The sequence below is a fragment of the Cupressus sempervirens genome, chromosome 5, assembly GCF_028749045.1.
Source record: "Cupressus sempervirens isolate cs-2001-9-10 chromosome 5, ASM2874904v1, whole genome shotgun sequence".
Classification (NCBI taxonomy): Eukaryota; Viridiplantae; Streptophyta; class Pinopsida; order Cupressales; family Cupressaceae; genus Cupressus; species Cupressus sempervirens.
The window spans coordinates 612,905,366-612,925,685 of NC_143122.1; positions in this window are offsets into that span (position 1 = coordinate 612,905,366).

Here is a 20,320-nt window from a genome sequence, read left to right on the forward strand (position 1 = left end):
GAATTGAGCTAGAGAATGAAATCATTAGACATGTACTATTATCTAATAGGAAATTTGAAGATATATAAGGACATGTCCCCAAAGATCTATATGAAAGACTAGTATGTGGGAAAAAGAAAGTTGCAGAAGAGGACAAAAGTATAAGAGAAAGATGAATAAGAAAATTATGCGAAGTAAAGGATGATGAGAACATTACAAAAATAATGAAGATCATTGAACCTTTATTGAGAAACAAGAAAAGAGACATACTAATAATTGGAGGAAACTATGAAGAGGTTAACAAATCAAAAAAATATGTTATTGTGAAAGTTATGATGTCTATGGAACCAATCACAAGAGAGGAGAGAAAAATGATAGGGGAGCAATCCCTGCAGTAGAGGTACAAACAAAGCAATAAGATAGACCCGTATCTTCACCCGCAACCACAAAAGATACATAAATGAAAGAGACAAAATAGAGACATCAGAGATGCCACAACTCATAATTACCGCAGATACAATGCTTGTGGATAGCACAAGCATTACAATGCACACAATATAAGATGATTTAAAGGATTTTGGACCCTCCATTGTTGAAAATTTGGTAGATTACACAAGCTCTGCAAAAGAAGAAAATGAAAAAGAAGATATAAGAAGAAAAGGAAAAAAATAGAAGAAGTAAAGAAGAAAAGAGAAGAAGAAAGGAAGAAAAGAGAAGATGAAAGGAAGAAGAAAGAAGATGAAAAGAAAGATGAGGCAAAGGAAACAAAGGATGAGGTAGAAAAAGATAAGAAAGATACAACATAGGAAGAAATGTAAGATAAAAAATCAACACACCTATTCAATAGACCCCTCAAAAGGTAATTGAACTAAATTTTTCAAGATCACAACTTGAATAAGACTTGTCAACTCTATGAGGAGAGGATGATGATCAAATTGAGTTGATATCATCATTGAGAAAATTAATTGAGAAGAATAAAAGGCTAAAGAATTTGCAAAGTTCATTAATGGAAGTCACTAACAAATTGCAAAGTACTATATCAATTAGAGTTACTAAATCTGACCCTTAGATAAGAGCAAAATAAGTAATCAAAGCCTTTGATAATGAGTTCACACAGTTATCAATGATTACAACCAAAAAGGCCCAGACACTTCATGATGTTGAGATGTTTAGAAAAGTCTGTGAGAACATTAAAAAAGAATTGAAGAGCCTTGATGAATGCATCAAAGAACTAAGGAGATGTTTGACTGAAGAAAAAACATTTTATGAAAAATGTATTTTATCACATTATTTTGTCAAAGATATCTCAAGTGAGATATCAGTCAAATTGACAAAGTTGAAGATTCTTGTTGCTGAAGTGCAAAGTCCTAATTTACAGATCATGACTTGGAGAGAAGAGTTAACACAACTCATGAGGACTTTGGACTATTAGAGATGAGAAAGAAAGGACATTGAAGAGATTCTCACTACCAAGAGAGCACCTTACTTTATAAATCAACTATGTACAGATGCAATTGAATGAATGCCTTTCCGATAAAGAAACATATGAAAAATTTGTATATTCATATTTAAATGTAGTGGAGATTGCATCTTATGGGCTATGTGCATTACTTAACATATTTGAAGTAGTCAAGGAAAGATTTGAAAAATAATTCTCTATTTTGAAGAAGAATTTTGTAATAAAGGATTGGACATCCTTCTACATTGACTTTATGACTAGATAGAATCAAGCATTTTCCTAAGTATAACATACTGACTTCATTTTATTTGTCAACCTAGGAGCATAAGCTTGAAAGGGTGGCGGCAAATTATATGCTTTGATTCCTCTTTAAGTCATTACAACTACAACATGAAAGAAATGTTGAAGGAAACTAAGCTAGGAACTAAAACAACATTTTCCTTTTTTCTTAGAGTAATGTTGCAAATAGTAAATATATTTAAACACTTATGTTGCAAGAATAGTCCAATGATTCTGTTATCAATGGCTATAGGAACAACAGAAGTCTACTTTGCAAGGAAACAAACTAAGAAAGGAAATCTATTTTAACAAAGTAGTTTACTCACCAAGTGGGCCCCCTTGGATGAGTGAACAAAAAACAATCAAGTCTGAAGGTGGAAACTTGAACTCTATATTCTATTCATTCATAATAAAAAATTACATTTGAAAACAAGATTCTACTCTGCTGAACAGAACAATCTACTCTATTTCCTTCTGGTCAAACCAAGAAAAGATCAAAAAAAAAAATCTCCTTTCAAGGTTACAGCAAAAATTATTTAAAGGAAAGCTTTAACAACTTACTACTCCTACGATCACTCCATCAATGAGGATCAATTATAAATCATAAAGTTTATAACATAAACAACATTCATTGTGTTTTAACTCCCCTAGGAATATAGCAGGTTGAGGAAGCTATCTTCATGCACTGCCATAACATAATTCACACCATGATATGCTTTTGCGGTGATTCATCAATCATCTAGTTGGCTTTGACTCAATGCTTAAGTTGTCTTCAATACGCACAACAATACCTACAAAGCATTAAACACAATAACTTCTACATGTATGCATTTATTTCATCATCAATGTTAGAAAAGGTATAATGTTCAAATTACCACACTTGAAAATCCTACGGCTCTAGGAAGGAACCTACCCAAACATAGCATGGATGAGGAAATATTTATCAGCATGTAATATCCTTCATTAAACCATAAAAAGCCATAGATTCAAACAAACACATCATGACTAATCAATCTATTCTTCAATCTCCATGTCTTAACATATAGATAGCATATTCATAAAACATAAGTTGCTTTTGCTCAAACCATAGAGTCATATACTGTTTCTTGCAAGATAACTATTAAAAACAAGATAAAAAGTTCACAAAATAATGGCCTTTTAGAGGCTCATCAGGTATAAAAAAGAACAATAATCCACAAGTTTTTAAAATTTCTGCAATGGCCATGTAACAATTGTTACAAGTTTTTAAAATTTGAAGTTTTTGGAACTCAACCAATTTTCTCACATATTGGCATCAATGCCAAAGGGGGAGATTGTTGGCAATTTGGCTAGGATAGATGCTATAAGATTTTCATTTGTCATAACATACAATCAAGATTAAGTGTGCAATTCATGAAGATGGAAATTTAATAGAAGTACTTAGAAAATTGTCTAAGTAGTGCAAAGTTTATCTGTCAACACATACATTATTTTGACTAGTGTAGTTCATAGTGATATTTATGGCACGGGCACACCGAGGTACAAATAGAACAGAGTATGATGATTCTACATCTAAGAACGTGGGGTTGTATAGATAGTACAAACAAAGTTATTACAATTTTTCCTATTGCAATAATGAGTTGAGAGTACAGGGTAAAGATATGGAATAACAAGGGGCATATCATGACTTGACTACACAAATGTATAATTAAATAATTAAATTTATTTGATTAGAGGATTATATTCCACTTCTAAAAATTACTTAAAATTAAAAATTAATAAAGATATCAAATCAATGAATTTTATCAAATTTTCACAATCCATTTTAACAACATGATTTGTTTATGGATTTGATTGTGTGTATAATCCTCCAACACATGAAAAGTACGTGCCATGTTGTTTACATCAAAATGAATACGTCGCTCTCTTATAATCCTCATTGTCCCTCATCTTCGACCACACCATCCTAATAGCACATCTCTTTTTTAAGTTTTATTTTTATTATTTTATACTTTTGTATTGTAACAAAATTCATTCTTCTTTCACCGACCAATGGAAACGATAGAGAATGTTAAGCCCACATTAGAAAAGCATTGTTTCCTTCTCCTCATATATTTCCAAAGAATATTGTTATTTTCCAATGGAATTAATTAAATCGAATAAAATGGTTTGTCATATCTTAATTAAAGATAAAGTCTTGTTTTTGATATAGAAGCAGCCAAAACAAGGGATCTACTCTTTTACTAAATATAAAGTCTTGTTAATTTCTTTTAATTAAAATAATTTTTTAATTTGAAGGAAAGTTAATGACTATGTAAAATTAAATGACCATTTAAAATTTATTAGATTATATAAATTTATTCAATTTTTAAATTTAGATTTGACTATATTTTTTTATTTTTTTATAAAATGTGTTTTAGCATTATGACATAAAGAAAAGGAAATTCATATATTAAATTATAATTTTGAGTTTGATTTCAAGAAGGTAGAGTTGGGATTCTTGTAGACTTCTTCATTAATTAAGGCTTAAGCTAAGATTAAGAGATTAAATTGGATCATATAGAGACTATTTAGAAATCAATATATTATATTTAGTAAATCAAATCATTTAGAAAGATATATAATTAGATAAATGAACCTAACTTTCTACAAAATAATATTAAAAAATAAAAACACTTGTATACATATATTAAACTATTCTACTGAAAAGTAATGTATCATTTCAACTTACTATAATATTACATGACATTGCTAAAAGACACTTAATTCCATCCTAAAGTCTATTTTATAAGTAGCTAAATAGTATTAGATTTAATAAAAATATTAAATAAATATATTTGTTCACTAATTATGTTTAAATTTTATTTATATGTATCTAAATAAAGAGTCTTTCTATAATAGTTCATAATGTATTCTTAAGCATTTATAAGATTAAACAAAATAATCTTATGTAATAAATAACTTTTAAATTTTAATAATATAAATAGAAAAAGTAAAAAAATCTCTAAAATTATAAACTTAAAAGATAACTTCCAATTCCACCTCTTCAAATTTAGAATAATAATTTTAAAAATAGAAACTTCTAATTTCTTTAATTTTTTTCAAAATTATCTTATAAGATTTTTTTTTTGTAAAACTTCTATTACAAGACAGAACTAAGGGTAACCTACAGCCAGGCAATTTAAAACTTAAAAATAGAAATCCTAGTTATCATAACAGATTGTTGTCCCGTAGCCACCGTAAAACCCGCCGTGAGTTGATCATTTACAGCGCATCATAACTCTGTTCCTTGTGGCACCCGTGCACCATATATTTCTATTACAAATCTCCGCGTTTTAGCGAGCATTTTTGTGCGATTCACATTTCTTCTATCAGTTCTTTGCCCTTTCTTTGAAGAGAGAGCAGTTGTTTTCAATACATTCGAAGCTTGAAACATAAGTTTTTATTTTTTCAGTAAGTTCATACAATATTGAACATGGAACCCATTCCTGGCGGCGTAAAATTGACAGGATATGTGGGCGTAAAATTGCAAAGCCAATTCACCCAAGTGGAGCTTCGCTCTCTGAGAACACAAGTATGCAAACTTTTCCCTGTTAATGTTTAGTATGAGCCCATTTTCTATCAGTTCAAATGCATTTCGATATGAAATTGTTGCTCTGTGTAAGATGCGAAATTTATGTGATAAAAACTTCAAATATATTGAAGAGAAGAATGATTTATTGGATGGCGGAAAATCTTATTGAATAGATTGAGCAAAAGTTAGACATTGGGAGCTCTAGAAGTAAAGAAGAAATTATTCAGCTAAATAGATTTGTAAGAAAACTATTAACAATGAAGATAGGATTGCTTGAAGGAATCTTTTATTCATGCTATTTTCATTTTTGAGATTTTAAAGGTTTGACTTGAAGATTGAAAATAATTTAGGTTTCTAAAAACTCTAAAATCAAATTAGAAACCGACCTTTTCACAAGAATTTTTATTCAGTTGATACTTGATTGACAAGATATTTCGAGTTAAGAAACATTAATAGCAATCCGGGAAATAAATACATTTTGAAATTCACTTGAGTGAAGTAAATAGTCAGATTTCGAAAACATCAAAAGCTAAGGGTGGAGTGATTCTTGAAAGAGAATTTTATCTTTGGATTGAGGAAAAAAACAGATTTGTAAACCAGAGAAGCAAAGAAGAGGAGGATTTTAGGAAGATGAATTTATATGGTAGATTGCGGGAAAAAATAGATATGAGAGGCTTAAAAATCACAGATAGAAAGAATTGCTTGAAATAAACTTTTATTCAAAAGTCCAATGAGTAAAAACTCTTTTAAAAATTCAACAGCACAGTTAGAAGGGTCCAAAAATGGGTTTTTTAAACAATGAAAATTGATTAACCAAACCAGGCGAGATGACACCAGGCCTAGTTCTGGTGAATGTTAAAATAATTATTGAAGGTGAACCAGGACAGACTATACTGAAAGTGGTTAAATACAGTTTTCAGAAAAAAACCCAATTTAGTTTTAGTGCGTCCATAATGTATTACTCAACATAATGATTGCTGGCTAAGGTAGTGCACAAAAGATAAATTATTAAAGAGACTGAGACAAGTTCTGGTTTTAAAACTTTGACAACTAAAGAAAGAATTTTTTTCCTTTTTTCTTTCTAGTAAACAACCCGGGTTGTGCACCCACGAACCACAAAAATTTAGCATCAATACAAAAAGTTCATTACCAAACCCTCAAATAAACCACTCCCAATTTTTACGTTCTGTATATATTGGAAATTTGGAACCATCAGACACTTATATGTCTGCTTTATGGGCTTCTTACAGTCGCTTCATTGATTGACTCTGTAAATATGGAAGACAAATTGTCTGCTACCAGGATGACTAGTCGCTCCTTGTTGTGAACATCTTAAACCGACTCTTTGTTCCTTTTCATGTGATTTCATTGGAATAAGATGACGTGATTACAAGAGTTCTACAGCAGAGTCAACAATCAAAATTATGCCGAATTCATTGATTTCTTCACACCCTACATTTCCTCACCTTCCTTCACATAAGCCCCAATTAATGACCAAACACTTCACTAGAGATCAAAGCTCATTCATATAGATGATTATTGATCACCTTTCTTTTTCCCCTTTTGAGAATGATCTGTATACATTAAGGTAACACAATGACACATAGTCCCTTAACAGGAGCATCTTATTTCAAAGGACTTGATAACTTCAATAATGAGATTGCAAGTAGCTGAAGAGAAACCCATCCCAAACGCTCATTTTCTATTCCATGTCCATGGATAGTCTAACTCTGTCTTTGGCTGCTCAGTAATCAACTACACCCTATCTACATGACAAGAGTAGATGGAAACATGCTCTCCAAAGTGCGGCCTTTAAATATCTATTATTTTACAATAGTATCCATGGCTAATAGCAAAAAATTCAGAAGATTGAGACATTGAGTTTCAATTTGAGCAATGAAATCAGAAATCTGAATTATTGTTGTTAGTATTTCCTGAGAGAGAGACAGACTCCAATACCATGGTGAAAATTTAGAAGTCTGAATCATAAACAGTGAAATTGCATATTCAATATGAATGTTAAATTTTAATGTTAACTGTTATGCAATTTATGTCATTGGGTATGAATCTGAATCATCATATAATTATTGCCTTTACACTACGGGCACTGTTGTTAGGATTGATTTTATTGCTGTTATGCTACTGTCATGATTTTTGATTTCTGCTGTTATAATGCCCTTATAATATATTTAACTGTATTTTAATTAATGTTACAAATTTTTTTTTTTTTCAAACATTATAAAAGCTTGCCATGCTGTCGGGGTTTCTGGCTGTCACCAGGCCAGTTGAGAGACATCTCAAATATTTCTGGGCATCTCAGGGACTGGCTATCACTCGGATGATCAAGGGACATCTCAGACATTCCCAAATTGCCAGCCATCTTGGGGATGGCCAGAGGTCACCTCCATGTTTCTTATTACTTCAAACACATTTCAAAAATTTGAGAGTTTTGGGCATGATCATCCCTGCTGTCCCACTGTACCTGGAACACCACTGGGGACAGGGAAGTTGATTTGAGGGCCAGATGCATCCCACTGGAACACTGTAAATTACTGCTCCCAGCTCCCCTAAAGAAGCCCCAACTTTACCAGGCAGGAAACTGAAGTGTCTGGACATTGTTTACCGATCTTTTTCGGTTTAAACAAAATTCTTTCCAATTCTGCACATGAGTTTGTTAGAGTCCCAATGATCACTTCTGCAAAAGAAGCTATTTATCTACTTATGCTGCCTTTGTTCCCTGCTTTTGTGCCATCCCTCTCACCTGCCTGTACACCCTTTTCTGGTTCTGTGTTTCCACACTCCCTTACTCCTGTTCTGTGTTCCATCTATTCAATATATTGTTTTTTTGTTAGTCAGAAGCTTCTATATGAATTAAAGGATTGTTTGAGAGAAATTTAATGTTCAATACTCTGAGAGAAACCTAGAGCTTAAAAGATCAAGAACAAAGAAAAGTATGATTGGAAATAACTTTTTATTCGATTTGCTGTTTTTTTTTCAGTAGGTTTCGAAAATGAGAAAGGCAACTTGAAAGGAATTTTTAGAGCAGCTTAAGAAAAATGTTGAATCAAAGGCAAAGCAAAAAATGACTTTTAAATAAAACTTATGCTCATAAGTTTCGATTTTTTTTATAAAAATTAGAAATTTCAAAATAACAGTTAGAAAGATTGCTGGAATGAAACAAATTTAGTATATTTAGAAACTCCAAAAGTACAGATAGAACTGTTGGATGGAAACGTTAACTCAATATATAATAAAATTAAGAAGCATGTGGAAAGATTTATTTTTGGAGAAATTTTCTATTTAGAGAAATTAATTGCTTTAAAATTTTCATGGGCACATAAGAAAATGGTTTCATGTAAGGGCATTCTTTTGTTATCAAAAAAGACTTTCTCAAGGTCTTTGGCTTGTGATACCCTGAAGTAGATTCAATTATACCAATCAGAATACTGAATGGGGCAAGAAACGCCATGCCTGGTTAATAACTAAGATTAAAGAAAGCAAAGTGATGCAGACAGCCACATGGAAACTTATTTTGTACCTTGCAGATGGTGGCTAAAAGCATATTTTACAAGTCTAGTTACTTGTATAACTGTAAGCTAAGTTTTTGTAAGTGCGATTTGGAATGCAGCTCAACATAACAATGTGCTTGCCTCTGCTAGTTCATGAAAGAAAATTTTATTCACTATATTGGGAGAAGTTTAAAATTTAGAAACTATGTAAGAAAGTTGCTTTGAAGGCTTTTATTCAAGAGATTGAAAAAAGTTGCATTTAAAAAACTTGAAATGGAAAGAAGAAATTAATCACGTGAGAGAAATGCTTATTCCACATAACTGAGATAAATTTATATTTAAGACAAAATACAAATCAGAGATGAAAAATATTGTGTTCAGAAAAAAAGAAATATTACAAAAGTTTTCAAGCACATATGAATAGGATTGTATAAAAGAAATTTCTGTTAAATAGGTGGACATAATTTTGTTTTTAACAGAGTTGCCTGCTATCTATGGGAGTTCTGACTGTTTCGAAATAATGTCTTGTTTTTAACAGTTTTGGTCCATGAAGAAGGAAACTGGCAGAGTGACTCGCAATGTATTGAAAACTGAGTTGACCAATATGAAGGCATTTAAGGAGTTGTTTAGCAAGGAGGAAGTGGGAGATATTGTGGCTAAAGACCATCCAGATGCTGAAGAGGATATTGATTTTGAAGCTTTTCTAAGGGTGAGTCAAATTACAATTTAATCAAATTTATAAGGAAATTGAAATTTTATAATTATATTTCTATTTTAAGCTGTTTATTTTCAAGAGTCAAGTGCTAATCCATCTATATTAGAATATACTATTTTTGATACCTTTCTTTATAGCATTGCTGCAGAGAAATTTGTATTGAGAGATATAACTTATTGAAGGGGGAATAGCCCCCACAGCCCCACTGGACCAAAACATGTTATTGCTGGCTGTAAAAAACTAGTCTTAAATGAAGCCTCTCTAGGGGATTTCATGGCCTAATTATACAGTTTTCTGGTATGGAACAGTTTGTGGCTTGTGCATTGACATGGAATATCTCTTTCATCGTGGAGCCTAAATTGGTGTTTATATAGCTGATATTGATTTTAATTGTTTTTTACTGAGGCATAGGACTACAAGACTAACCCACGCCATTATAATGTGGGAAAAAACTCAGCCACAGGAGGATGTCTAAGATGGTAGTAAATACTGTTGTTGAGGGCCTGATGATCCAGGTGACTCTAAGCCTACACCCAAACAAAAGAAGAATCACCTGTGTCCTGCTGGCTCAAAATATATTTAGTCGGAGAACTTGGTCTGATACCATAAAGAAAACCATTTAAGCATTATGTGGCCTCACTGTAGGATTAGTGGTCTGATTAGCTCTTTTCTTGATCTATTAAAATGCTTCAGGAAAAAACTGTGTGAAGTGCTTCCAATTTATAACAAAATTTAACCTGAGAAAGTTGAAATGCTCAACTTAACACTGTACAAATGGATGATAGGAAATGCCAAGACTAGATATAACTACAGTGATTGTGAACCATAAAAATTGCACTCAGCGACACTCCAAACATATTGACAAGCATGCTCACTATGTTCGTTATGTGGTAGCAGAAGGAAAACTGAAGGTTACCAAAATTGATACCAAGATCAATCCGGCAGACATGTTGACGAAGGTTGTTAGTGCATCACCGGATGAAGACTCTTTATTAGTTCTCCTCATGTCTTCACTAAGCAACGTAGAGACTGTTAATTATTGTTAGTTGGACAGCTGTTATTTCTGACCTGGAAATAGCACTAGTATTTATGGGTAGCTTGGACAGCTGTTCGTCCTTATCTATGAATAGCAGTTGTATTTATGGGTGGTTTGGACAGCTATTTGTCCACTTGCCAAGAATTAGTAAATGGTTATTATTTACTAATTTTAGAGATTCCCTTTTGGACACCTTGCAACCAATTCTATTATTGGCTGTCGAGTTTTCTTAATCTCAGCTGTTGGTTTGATTTAATCTCAGTCATTGGTTTACCAACAGGAGTAGTATAAAAAGGGGTCATTGGGTCATTTGGAGAAGAAGTTTTGGAGAAACGTTTGCAGTGTTAGCAAACAGTCTTGCAGTGTTAACAAGGGTGCAGTGTTAGCGTGGAGATAGCAGTGGGGAATATTAGCAGGAGAAATTAGGAGGTTGTTAGAGTTCTACCAGTGAGAGGCAAGGAATTTTGTATCTCTTGTTTTGCTGAAGTTTAATATTATTCCTCATCTGTAGAACTAATTTTCCCTTAGGGGTTTTTCCATGGACAATTTGTCCGAAAATATTGTGTTCATTGTGTTGTTCATTTCTTTCCATATTATAAGTGAAAATGCAGTTGTGTTATTTTTCAATATTAGATGGGAATTTGTTTTCAGCAGTTTAATAATCATTTATGATAGGATATTAATAATCAGTGACTACAATAGTTGATTTATCACATGGTATCAGAGCATTGTTAAGGGTAGAAGAGTTTTTACCTATGAAAGAAATTTTGATCTCTTTAGATTTATTATTGCTTTAAACCCTTGAGATGGCTTCAACTAGTTTGAGAGATCAGGATAGATTGGATGGTGCCTCAAATTTTGGTGTCTGAAAGGCCAAAATTTCTTTATTGTTGGAAGAGAATGGTATCAAGGATTATGCTACCAGTGGTGTACCTGTACCAACGGATGCAACACAGCTTGCAGCGTATAAGAAGGACAATGCCAAAGCGAGGAGGATTATCCTTGATGGTGTCAAGGATCATATTGTTCCACATATCTCGGAGCTAGATACAACAAAGAAGATGTGAGACGCCATTCTAAATCTGTACCAAAATGCTACCACCAATAGGAAGTTGATTCTCAGAGAGAAGCTAAAGAATACCCGGATGAATTAGGGAGAAGACGTCACAAGTTACCTCACCAGGCTCAGACTTGTCAAGGATGAGTTAGCAGCTGTTGGAGATAGCCCTAGTGATGATGAGCTAGTGAGAATAGCCCTAAATGGGTTTACTAAACAATGGAGTGTCTTTGTTCAAGTTGTCAGTGGACGAGATACTTTACCGAGTTGGGATCGACTATGAACTGATTTCACTCAGGAGGAGTTTAGACTAAGTCTTGTCAATGGGGCCAACAAAAGTCAGAAAAATGAGGTGGAACAAGAGAACATTGCCCTAGCGGGTAAAGGGAAAGCAAAGAAGGGATCTAGCAAAGGATCAAATTCACAAAGTGAAAAGAAGAAGAAGGACCTTTCTAAGGTCAAGTGCTTTGGATGTCACGAGTTTGGCCACTATGTCAGTGATTTCTCAGAGAGGAAGAAGGGTAAGAAGCAGGTGGCAACTTCAACAAGTGCAAAAGAACTCTCCAGTAGAATGGAAAATGAGTTTGCACTCATAGCTTGTATGGTTAGCTCAACCTCACAGTGTGTTTGGTATATAGATAGTGGGGCGTCATTTCATATGACAGGAGTTAGAGAGTACTTCTCGAGTTACAAGGAGGACGACACCAACATCCAGATTTCTATGGGAAACTTGTCCAAACTCAACCCTGTTGGGAAAGGGACTGTTCAGTTTCAGAGGGAGAATGGAAAGATAATTCCACTTCATGATGTGTTATATGTACCAGGCTTAGGTATGAATTTGATTTTTGCATGTGTTCTTCAGGATAGGGAGTATAATGTACTCTTTAGAGGGACACGTGTTGATTAAGCACAAGGATTGGAAATCACCCATAACTATTGGAGTTAGGAGTGATTGCCTTTATAGATTGTAGTTTGATGCTCCTAAGGCACTTATGAGCAACAGTAATCCTAGAGATCTTGGAGAGCTATGGCATAGGAGGATGGGCCATATTCATCATGGAGCACTTAGATTGCTTCGTGAGACCGTGACAGGTGTTCCAGAGGTGAGCACAGAGCATGACGATGTATGTAAGGGATGTGTGTTGGGGAAGTTTGTGAAAGCATCTTTTCCAAGGAGTGACACCAGATCTAAGGGTGTTCTTGATCTAGTACATTCAGATGTTTTTGGACCAATGTCGATGAAATCTCTCAAAGGATATGAGTACTATGTTCCTTTTATTGATGATTTCTCTAGAAAGACCTGGATATACTTCATGAAGACTAAGGATGAGGTTTTCAGTCGATTCCAAGAGTTCAAGGCTCTTGTGGAGAACTCGACAGGAAAGAAGATAAAGGTTCTTCGGTCAGACAATGGAGGCGAGTATAAAGGAAATGTCTTCCAGGAGTTCTGCACCAGAGAAGGAATCAAGAGAGAATGGATTATTCCTTACAATCTATAGCAGAATGGAGTTGCTGAGAGGAAGAACCATTCTATATCGGAGGCAACAAGAGCTATGCTACATGACCAGGACATGCCCCGTTACTTATGGGTAGAGGCGTGTAATACAACAGTCTACATTCAGAATAGAGTTCCACACAAGGTGCTAGGGAAGATGACACCAGAGGAGGCTTTCACAGGGAAGAAGCTAGATGTTAGTCACTTCAGGATATTCGGGAGCTTGGCATATTTTCATATTCTTGGAGATACACATACAAAGTTAGATCAGACTGTAGAGAGGGAGTACTTTGTTGGGTACAGTGAGACCTCAAAGGCATATAGGATTTTCATTCTAGGGACTAAAAGAATTATTGTCAGACGGGATGTCAAGTTCATGGAGGGCAAGGCATTCAGGAGATCCAGAGATTTGCCAGCAGATGATCAGAGTGAGCAGCCAATAGAAGCTCCAAGACCAAGTCAAGGGCAACAAAGCTCAAGTACAATTACCAGTACGAATGTAGACTCAGTTAGTGAAGATTCACAGAGTATGGTGCAACAGGTGCAATAGGAAATGCATCTAGAAGACTTAGAGGTTGACATTTCATCCTCTATAGTTGGAAGGAGGAATCATGTGGTTCTAGATACACAAAGGGATACTCAGGAGTTTGTGGGAGCTCCTAGGAAGAGTACTAGATAGCGAAGACAACCAGCCAAGTTCAATGACTATGTGGCATTAGTTAGTTAGTTGGTAGATAGTGAGCCTTCTAGCTATCAAGAAGCTGCAGAACATCAGGGATGGCGAGATGCTATGGTTGAGGAATATTCTTCAATAATGCAGAATGATGTGTGTGAGGTAGTACTTAGACTAATAGATAGGGTTGTAGTTGGATCACGCTAGATCTATAAGATAAAGCACGGTGCAGATGGTATCATCGAGAAATACAAGGCTAGGTTCATGGAAAAGGGGTTCTCTCAGAAGGAGGGAATAGACTATGAGGAGACATTTGCCCCAATTGCCAGGTATACTTCTATACGAGCTGTAATATCACTTGCAAGACAGATGGGATGGCAAATCCATCAAATGGATGTCAAGACAACATTCCTCAATGGTGAGTTGAAGGAGGAGGTATACATAGAACAACCAGAAGGCTTTGTAGTGCACAGCAAAGAGACCCACGTGTGTAGATTGAAGAAAGCATTATACGGACTCAAGCAGGCTCCTAGAGCGTGGTATGAGCGCATTGATACATACTTGCAGAAAATGGGCTTTGTGAAGAGTGAAGCAGATGCTAACCTCTACTACTTGATGGTTAGGGGTGAGATTCTCATTCTTGTTCTTTATGTGGATGATCTATTTCTTACAGGTTCACTAGGGCTCATAGTGGATTGCAAGAGGAACCTTGCAGAAGAGTTCGAGATGAAGGATTTAGGACTTATGCACTACTTTCTAGGCATGGAAGTGTGGTAGACAGATGGGGAGATTTTCCTTGGTCAAGGGAAATATTGCATTGAAATCTTGAAGAAATTTGGGATGGAGGATTGCAAAGCTATGTCTACACCCATGATCACGAATTGGAGGAAGGTAGATACATCTAAGGAGAAAGATGTAGATCCCACTTTATATAGACAGTTGATTGGTTCGCTTATGTATTTGGTCAACACTAGACCAGATATAGCATTTGCGGTTAACTCTCTTAGTCAGTTCATGGTTGAACCAAAGAGAATGCATTGGATAGCGGCTAAGAATGTGCTACGTTACTTGTGTAGTACAGTCGAGTATGGGATCAGATATGTTCAAGGTGAAGGTATCAGGTTGATAGGCTATACTGATGCAGATTGGGCATGAGGTACAACGAACAAAAGGAGCAGTTCAGGGTGTTGTTTCAGCTTGGGATCAGGAGTTGTATCTTGGTTCAGCAGGAAGCAGAAGTTTGTGGCTCTAAGTTCAGCAGAAGCAGAATACATAGCAGCTAGCATGGCGACATGTGAAGCTATATGGATTTGGAAGTTGTTAGTAGCCTTGTTTGGTCAGAAGGTTGAGACTACTGTGATACATTGTGACAATCAGAGTTGCATCAAGTTGTCTAAGAATCCAGTGTTTCATGATAGGTCTAAACATATAGATATCAGATATCACTTCATCAGAGATTGTGTACAAAGGGGAGTTGTTCGACTACAATACATATCTACAGATGAGCAGGTAGTATACATTCTGATGAAGGCTTTGGGAAAGGCCAAATTTATTTTCTTCAGAGATAAGATGGGTGTCATTCAGAATAGCTTCCTCGCTAAGAGGGTGTGTTAATTATTGTTAGTTGGACAACTGTTCGTCCTTATCTATGAATAGTAGTTGTATTTATGGGTGGTTTGGACAGTTGTTTGTCCACTTGCCAAGAATTAGTAAATGGTTGTTATTTACTAATTTTAGAGATTCCCTTTTGGACACCTTACAACCAATTCTATTATTGGCTGTCGAGTTGTCTTAATCTCAGCGGTTGGTTTGATTTAATCTCCGTCGTTGGTTTACCAACAGGAGTAGTATGAAAAGGGGTCATTGGGTTATTTGGAGAAGAAGTTTTGAAGAAACGTTTGCAATGTTAGCAAATAGTCTTGCAGTGTTAGTAAGGGTGCAGTGTTAGCGTGGAGATAGCAGTAGGGAATATCAGCGAGAGAAATTAGGAGGTTGTCGGAGTTCTGCCAATGAGAGGCAAGGAATTTTGTATCTCTTCTTTTGTTGAAGTTTAATATAATTCCTCATCTGTAGAACTAGTTTTCCCTTAGGGGTTTTTCCAGGGACAATTTGTCCAAAAATATTGTGTTCATTGTGTTGTTCATTTCTTTCCGTATTATAAGTGAAATTGCAGTTGCGTTATTTTTCAATATTAGCTGGGAATTTTTTTTCAGCAGTTTAATAATCATTTATGATAGGAGATTAATAATCAGTGACTGCAATAGTTGATTTATCACAGAGACTACCTCATCATAGACCAGCTTGTTTTTGCCGGTTATAGAAGTGCTAATTGCTGATACCACACCATCCCAGCTATCCGGTAAGGAACATAACAAGATGACCACCTTATTTTCATCATCTTGAGGCATACCAATGGAGTGTGCTTGACATAAAAGAGTATTTAACTCATTTATGTGATTCGACATCGTTGTTCCTTCCTTCATCTTCAATTTGTAAAGCTTCTTCATGATAAAGATTTTGTTTGTAGCAGATGCCATTTGATACATACTATGAAGTTTGTCCCACATGTCCTTTGTTGATCTTTCATTGTTCACATTGAACAATACATTCGGAGATAGCGAAAGAAAAATCTCTATCATTGCCTTCTCATCAGTTTTAGTCCAGTCTTCATTTGACATAGCGGTAGGCTTATTTGCTTTACCTTCAATTGCTATTGCAAGATTGTGCGTGACCAAAAGTGATCGCATCTGTACCTTCCACAAATTGAAATTCTTCCCTGAGAATTTCTGCACTCTTGTTTCCTCCATGACTTTTGAATTTGGTCACCGAAATCGATTACGGCTCTGGTACCAATTGTAAATCAACCAAGAATGGGAAAGAAAAATACAGAACAACAAAAATGCATAAACACAGAGTTTATCGTGGTTCACCACAAATCGTGGCTACGTCCACATTTAGAGCAGAGGAATTATATTAATGAGAAAACCAATTGAGTTTACAATACATGTGATCAGCATTTATAGATCACAAATGATCAGCTGAAGAGACAAAATAAATGGAGGGAAAAACACAAGTGTTTGTTGGCCTTCACAATTCAACACTTGCCTGATATGAGATGGAGATTATCTCAATGTATAGGAGATTGCGATGGTAGATTTCGATGAATTTATAACAAAAACAACTTTTTGAACTAGGGAATTGTGGCGCCATTGTTTTTGTTGTAATTGGAATAGTAGGTCAAGATGTAACTGAATAAAAGAATAATTCCTCCACGTGAATCGTGTGTTGTCTAACAATTAAATAGTGTGTGGTAATTTAATATTTTGTTAATGCGTTCTTCCAAATTTTAAATTGTAAATGGTAACTAAATATTTTATTCCTATATGTGGTAAAATTATTATTTTACCTGAAAATTATTTTCTAAATTATTTTTTGACATGAAAATTATTTTTTATCGCAAAATTAATCTTTGACCGGAAAACTGTCAGCCCTAACTTTAACTCTTGTATTTAATTTATAAATTAATTTATCCATACTTTTAACTTTTTATTTATTTATTTATTTAGAAAATTAATTTGGTGTTATCTTCACTTTTAACTTATATTTTTCTTTATAAAAAAATCATGTTTTTCTTTCTTTTTATTTAATTTTGATTTTTAAAATTGATTGAAGTTTTAGTTTTTAAATTATTTAAATTAGTTTAGTTTTTTTAACTTTAAATATTATTTTTTAGTTTAGCCAATAGGATATTTGTGGGAGGAGTTGCTTTTTTTTTTTTTTTCTCATATTAATTTTATATATTAACTTTTGTAAATTTTTAAAAATAAATATTTTTTTCATATATTTATGCCAATAGACTTTAAATTAGTTAAGCTTTTTTTATAATTATTTTTTAAAATTTTAGTTTTTAATTTATTTTTTAAATTAGTTTAATTTTTAACTTTAAATATTAATTTTCAGTTTAGGATTAGTGATTAGTGATATTTGTATGATTAGTGATTCGGATATTTGTATGATTGAAGTTTTAGTTTTTAAATTGTTTAAATTTATTTTTTAAATTAGTATGGTTTTTCATTTAAATATTGATTTTTAGTTTAGCCAATATAATATTTGTGGAAGTTGCTATTTCTTAATATATATTTTTAATATTTCTCATATTAATTTTTCATGATGTTTTTTTTAAGGAGATTGTGATATTGTTTTTGAATTAAAAAAAGTCAAAACAAGGGTTTAACTATGAAGTTTTTGAGTCAAACTCATTGACTCATGTTTAATGAGTAGTGATTTACAAGAATCCATCTCTCATTATATTTTATAGAACACTTAGTAGTCATTGGATCTAGGTGATGCTCCACTTTATAACTATTATTTTAGTTTAGTTTAGTTTTTATAATAATTTCAATTTATATTGTTTGCTGCACTTTATAAGTGTTATTATTTTCATAGTATTTTCTTATTAGTGTTTCCTAATAGATTTTTATGGGAATTTTTTTTTAATGATAATTTATTACAAAATTAAATTTTATTTTCCTTAAAGTAAACACCTATCGACTCATCATTGCAAGCACAAAAGCTTGTGACTGCCAGTTTATTTATGTTATTCTTATTACTAGCACTTGCACATTTTAAGGGTGCAAGGGTTACCCTGATAGTTTTATATATATCAAATAATGTCACAAAAAGTTTTCTAATAATATTTTCGATACAACATTAGAAAGATAATTTTAAAATCTTTATCATTTTGTCTTCCTTTCTAACCATGGAATACACCCTATTAAACCTTTCTTTCATCGACGTTTGTCCTTTCTTTTCAGTAATTTATCTTATATGCAACTTTTGTTGGTATCTTTGCACCCTTTTTCATCTATAATGAACTTGATAGGATCTTAGTCATTATATTATATACTTTGATTATCATCCTCCAAAAGCATACCTGCGACATGAGCATTGGCATTGTTATTAATGAAGTACAAACTATTGTAGTGATTTCCATCATGATATGAGACATGAAGTGTGGATGTTTCTGAGCTATCAATATTGTAGATTTGGGATTCCTGGCCCTTCAAATAGTGTACATGAATGTTGATTTGAATCATCATGGAGGTTGCACAAATCTCAAAATGGTCTATTCAAGTTCTATCTTCTACCATTTTTTCATAGTATTCTTCAAAATTCATGCCATCTTTTTTAGAAAAGAAAGACTCAAAGTATGAATGATTCTCCATAATGTACTTCACCACCATATTACGATACTTTGAGTGTTGCTTTTGGTCACCTTCAAGTTGATCTACTAGGGCTCTGAAAAAACAATTTCCATCTAGTAGCATTTGCACCACTCTTAACTGCAATCCATTATGTTGAGCCTTTATTTCTTCTTGGCTCTCCTCCTCACTTTCTGCTTCATCCAGAATGATGCTTAATTGACACTGTTTGTCTTCTTCTTTGATGGGCATGTCTAATTGAGGAAGAGGTAGTTCTGGTTAAATATTTCTTTAACATATAATTCAAATAGAAATTGAAATGTATAATTCAACCTTACATATAAGTCTTAAGAATCTTATTTCAAAAGTGAATAATGTTGTGTTCAACTATTTTGTAATGGTCTCAACCTTTGCCTAAATTATTGAATGTATTCATGTGTGATTCTAGAAAATATGAAGACAACCAATTGTATATTCTATTAAACGTAACCTTGAATAATAAAAATTAAATAAATTCAATTCTATGAATGTATACACAAGACAATACCTCTCAAGGTGTAGGAGACAAGTAGTTACAATCAAAAGTGATGTCCTTGATATATTGTGAGGAGAATGCATGATTCTACTTGAGGCAGTGATAGATACAATTTTTTAGCTCTATTGTGTTCACATGCATGTTCGGTAAAATAAGACATTGTCGGATTCATTTCCTTGTCACGATAATTTACCATATACAATGCCTATACTTGCATTTTAGAATTCTCCTTCAATTGTGATATATGACTGAGAATGAAAGACATTTTAGGATTTCACATTAACGTTCGCTTGCACGGGCTCATTTATTGCCCTGTCATTCATTTTGGATTACTAATACTAAGTCCAATTCTTTCATTTTATTTTGAACATTTTATTTTTAAAAACTTATAAACAATCAATTAAATAGTATAAGAAAAACTTAATATTTCGAGTTGTATAAAATTCATAATATTATTTTTTGATGAGATTATTTTCATTATTAAAATATATAAATTAATAACATGTTTAAGATTAAAGTTTTCTCCTTTTCCTTGTTTACCTTCTTATCTATTTTTTCCCCCACCTACATTATTATCCATTACTTTATAATCATATCATATTTGTTTTGTCTTTGTCTTAAAACTATAATAATGAAACAATACAAAATTTCTTGCTTTTATAAATAATATTAGACTTGAAAGTAGACAATCATATAATTAATAATTACAAGATAGAAAATTAAAAATATTTAAAAATATATTAAAGATTTGATTCGAAATGTATAAGAAAACATAAACAATAACAAATCTTTATAGTGCATATCTTAATCATTCTTTTAACATACTATG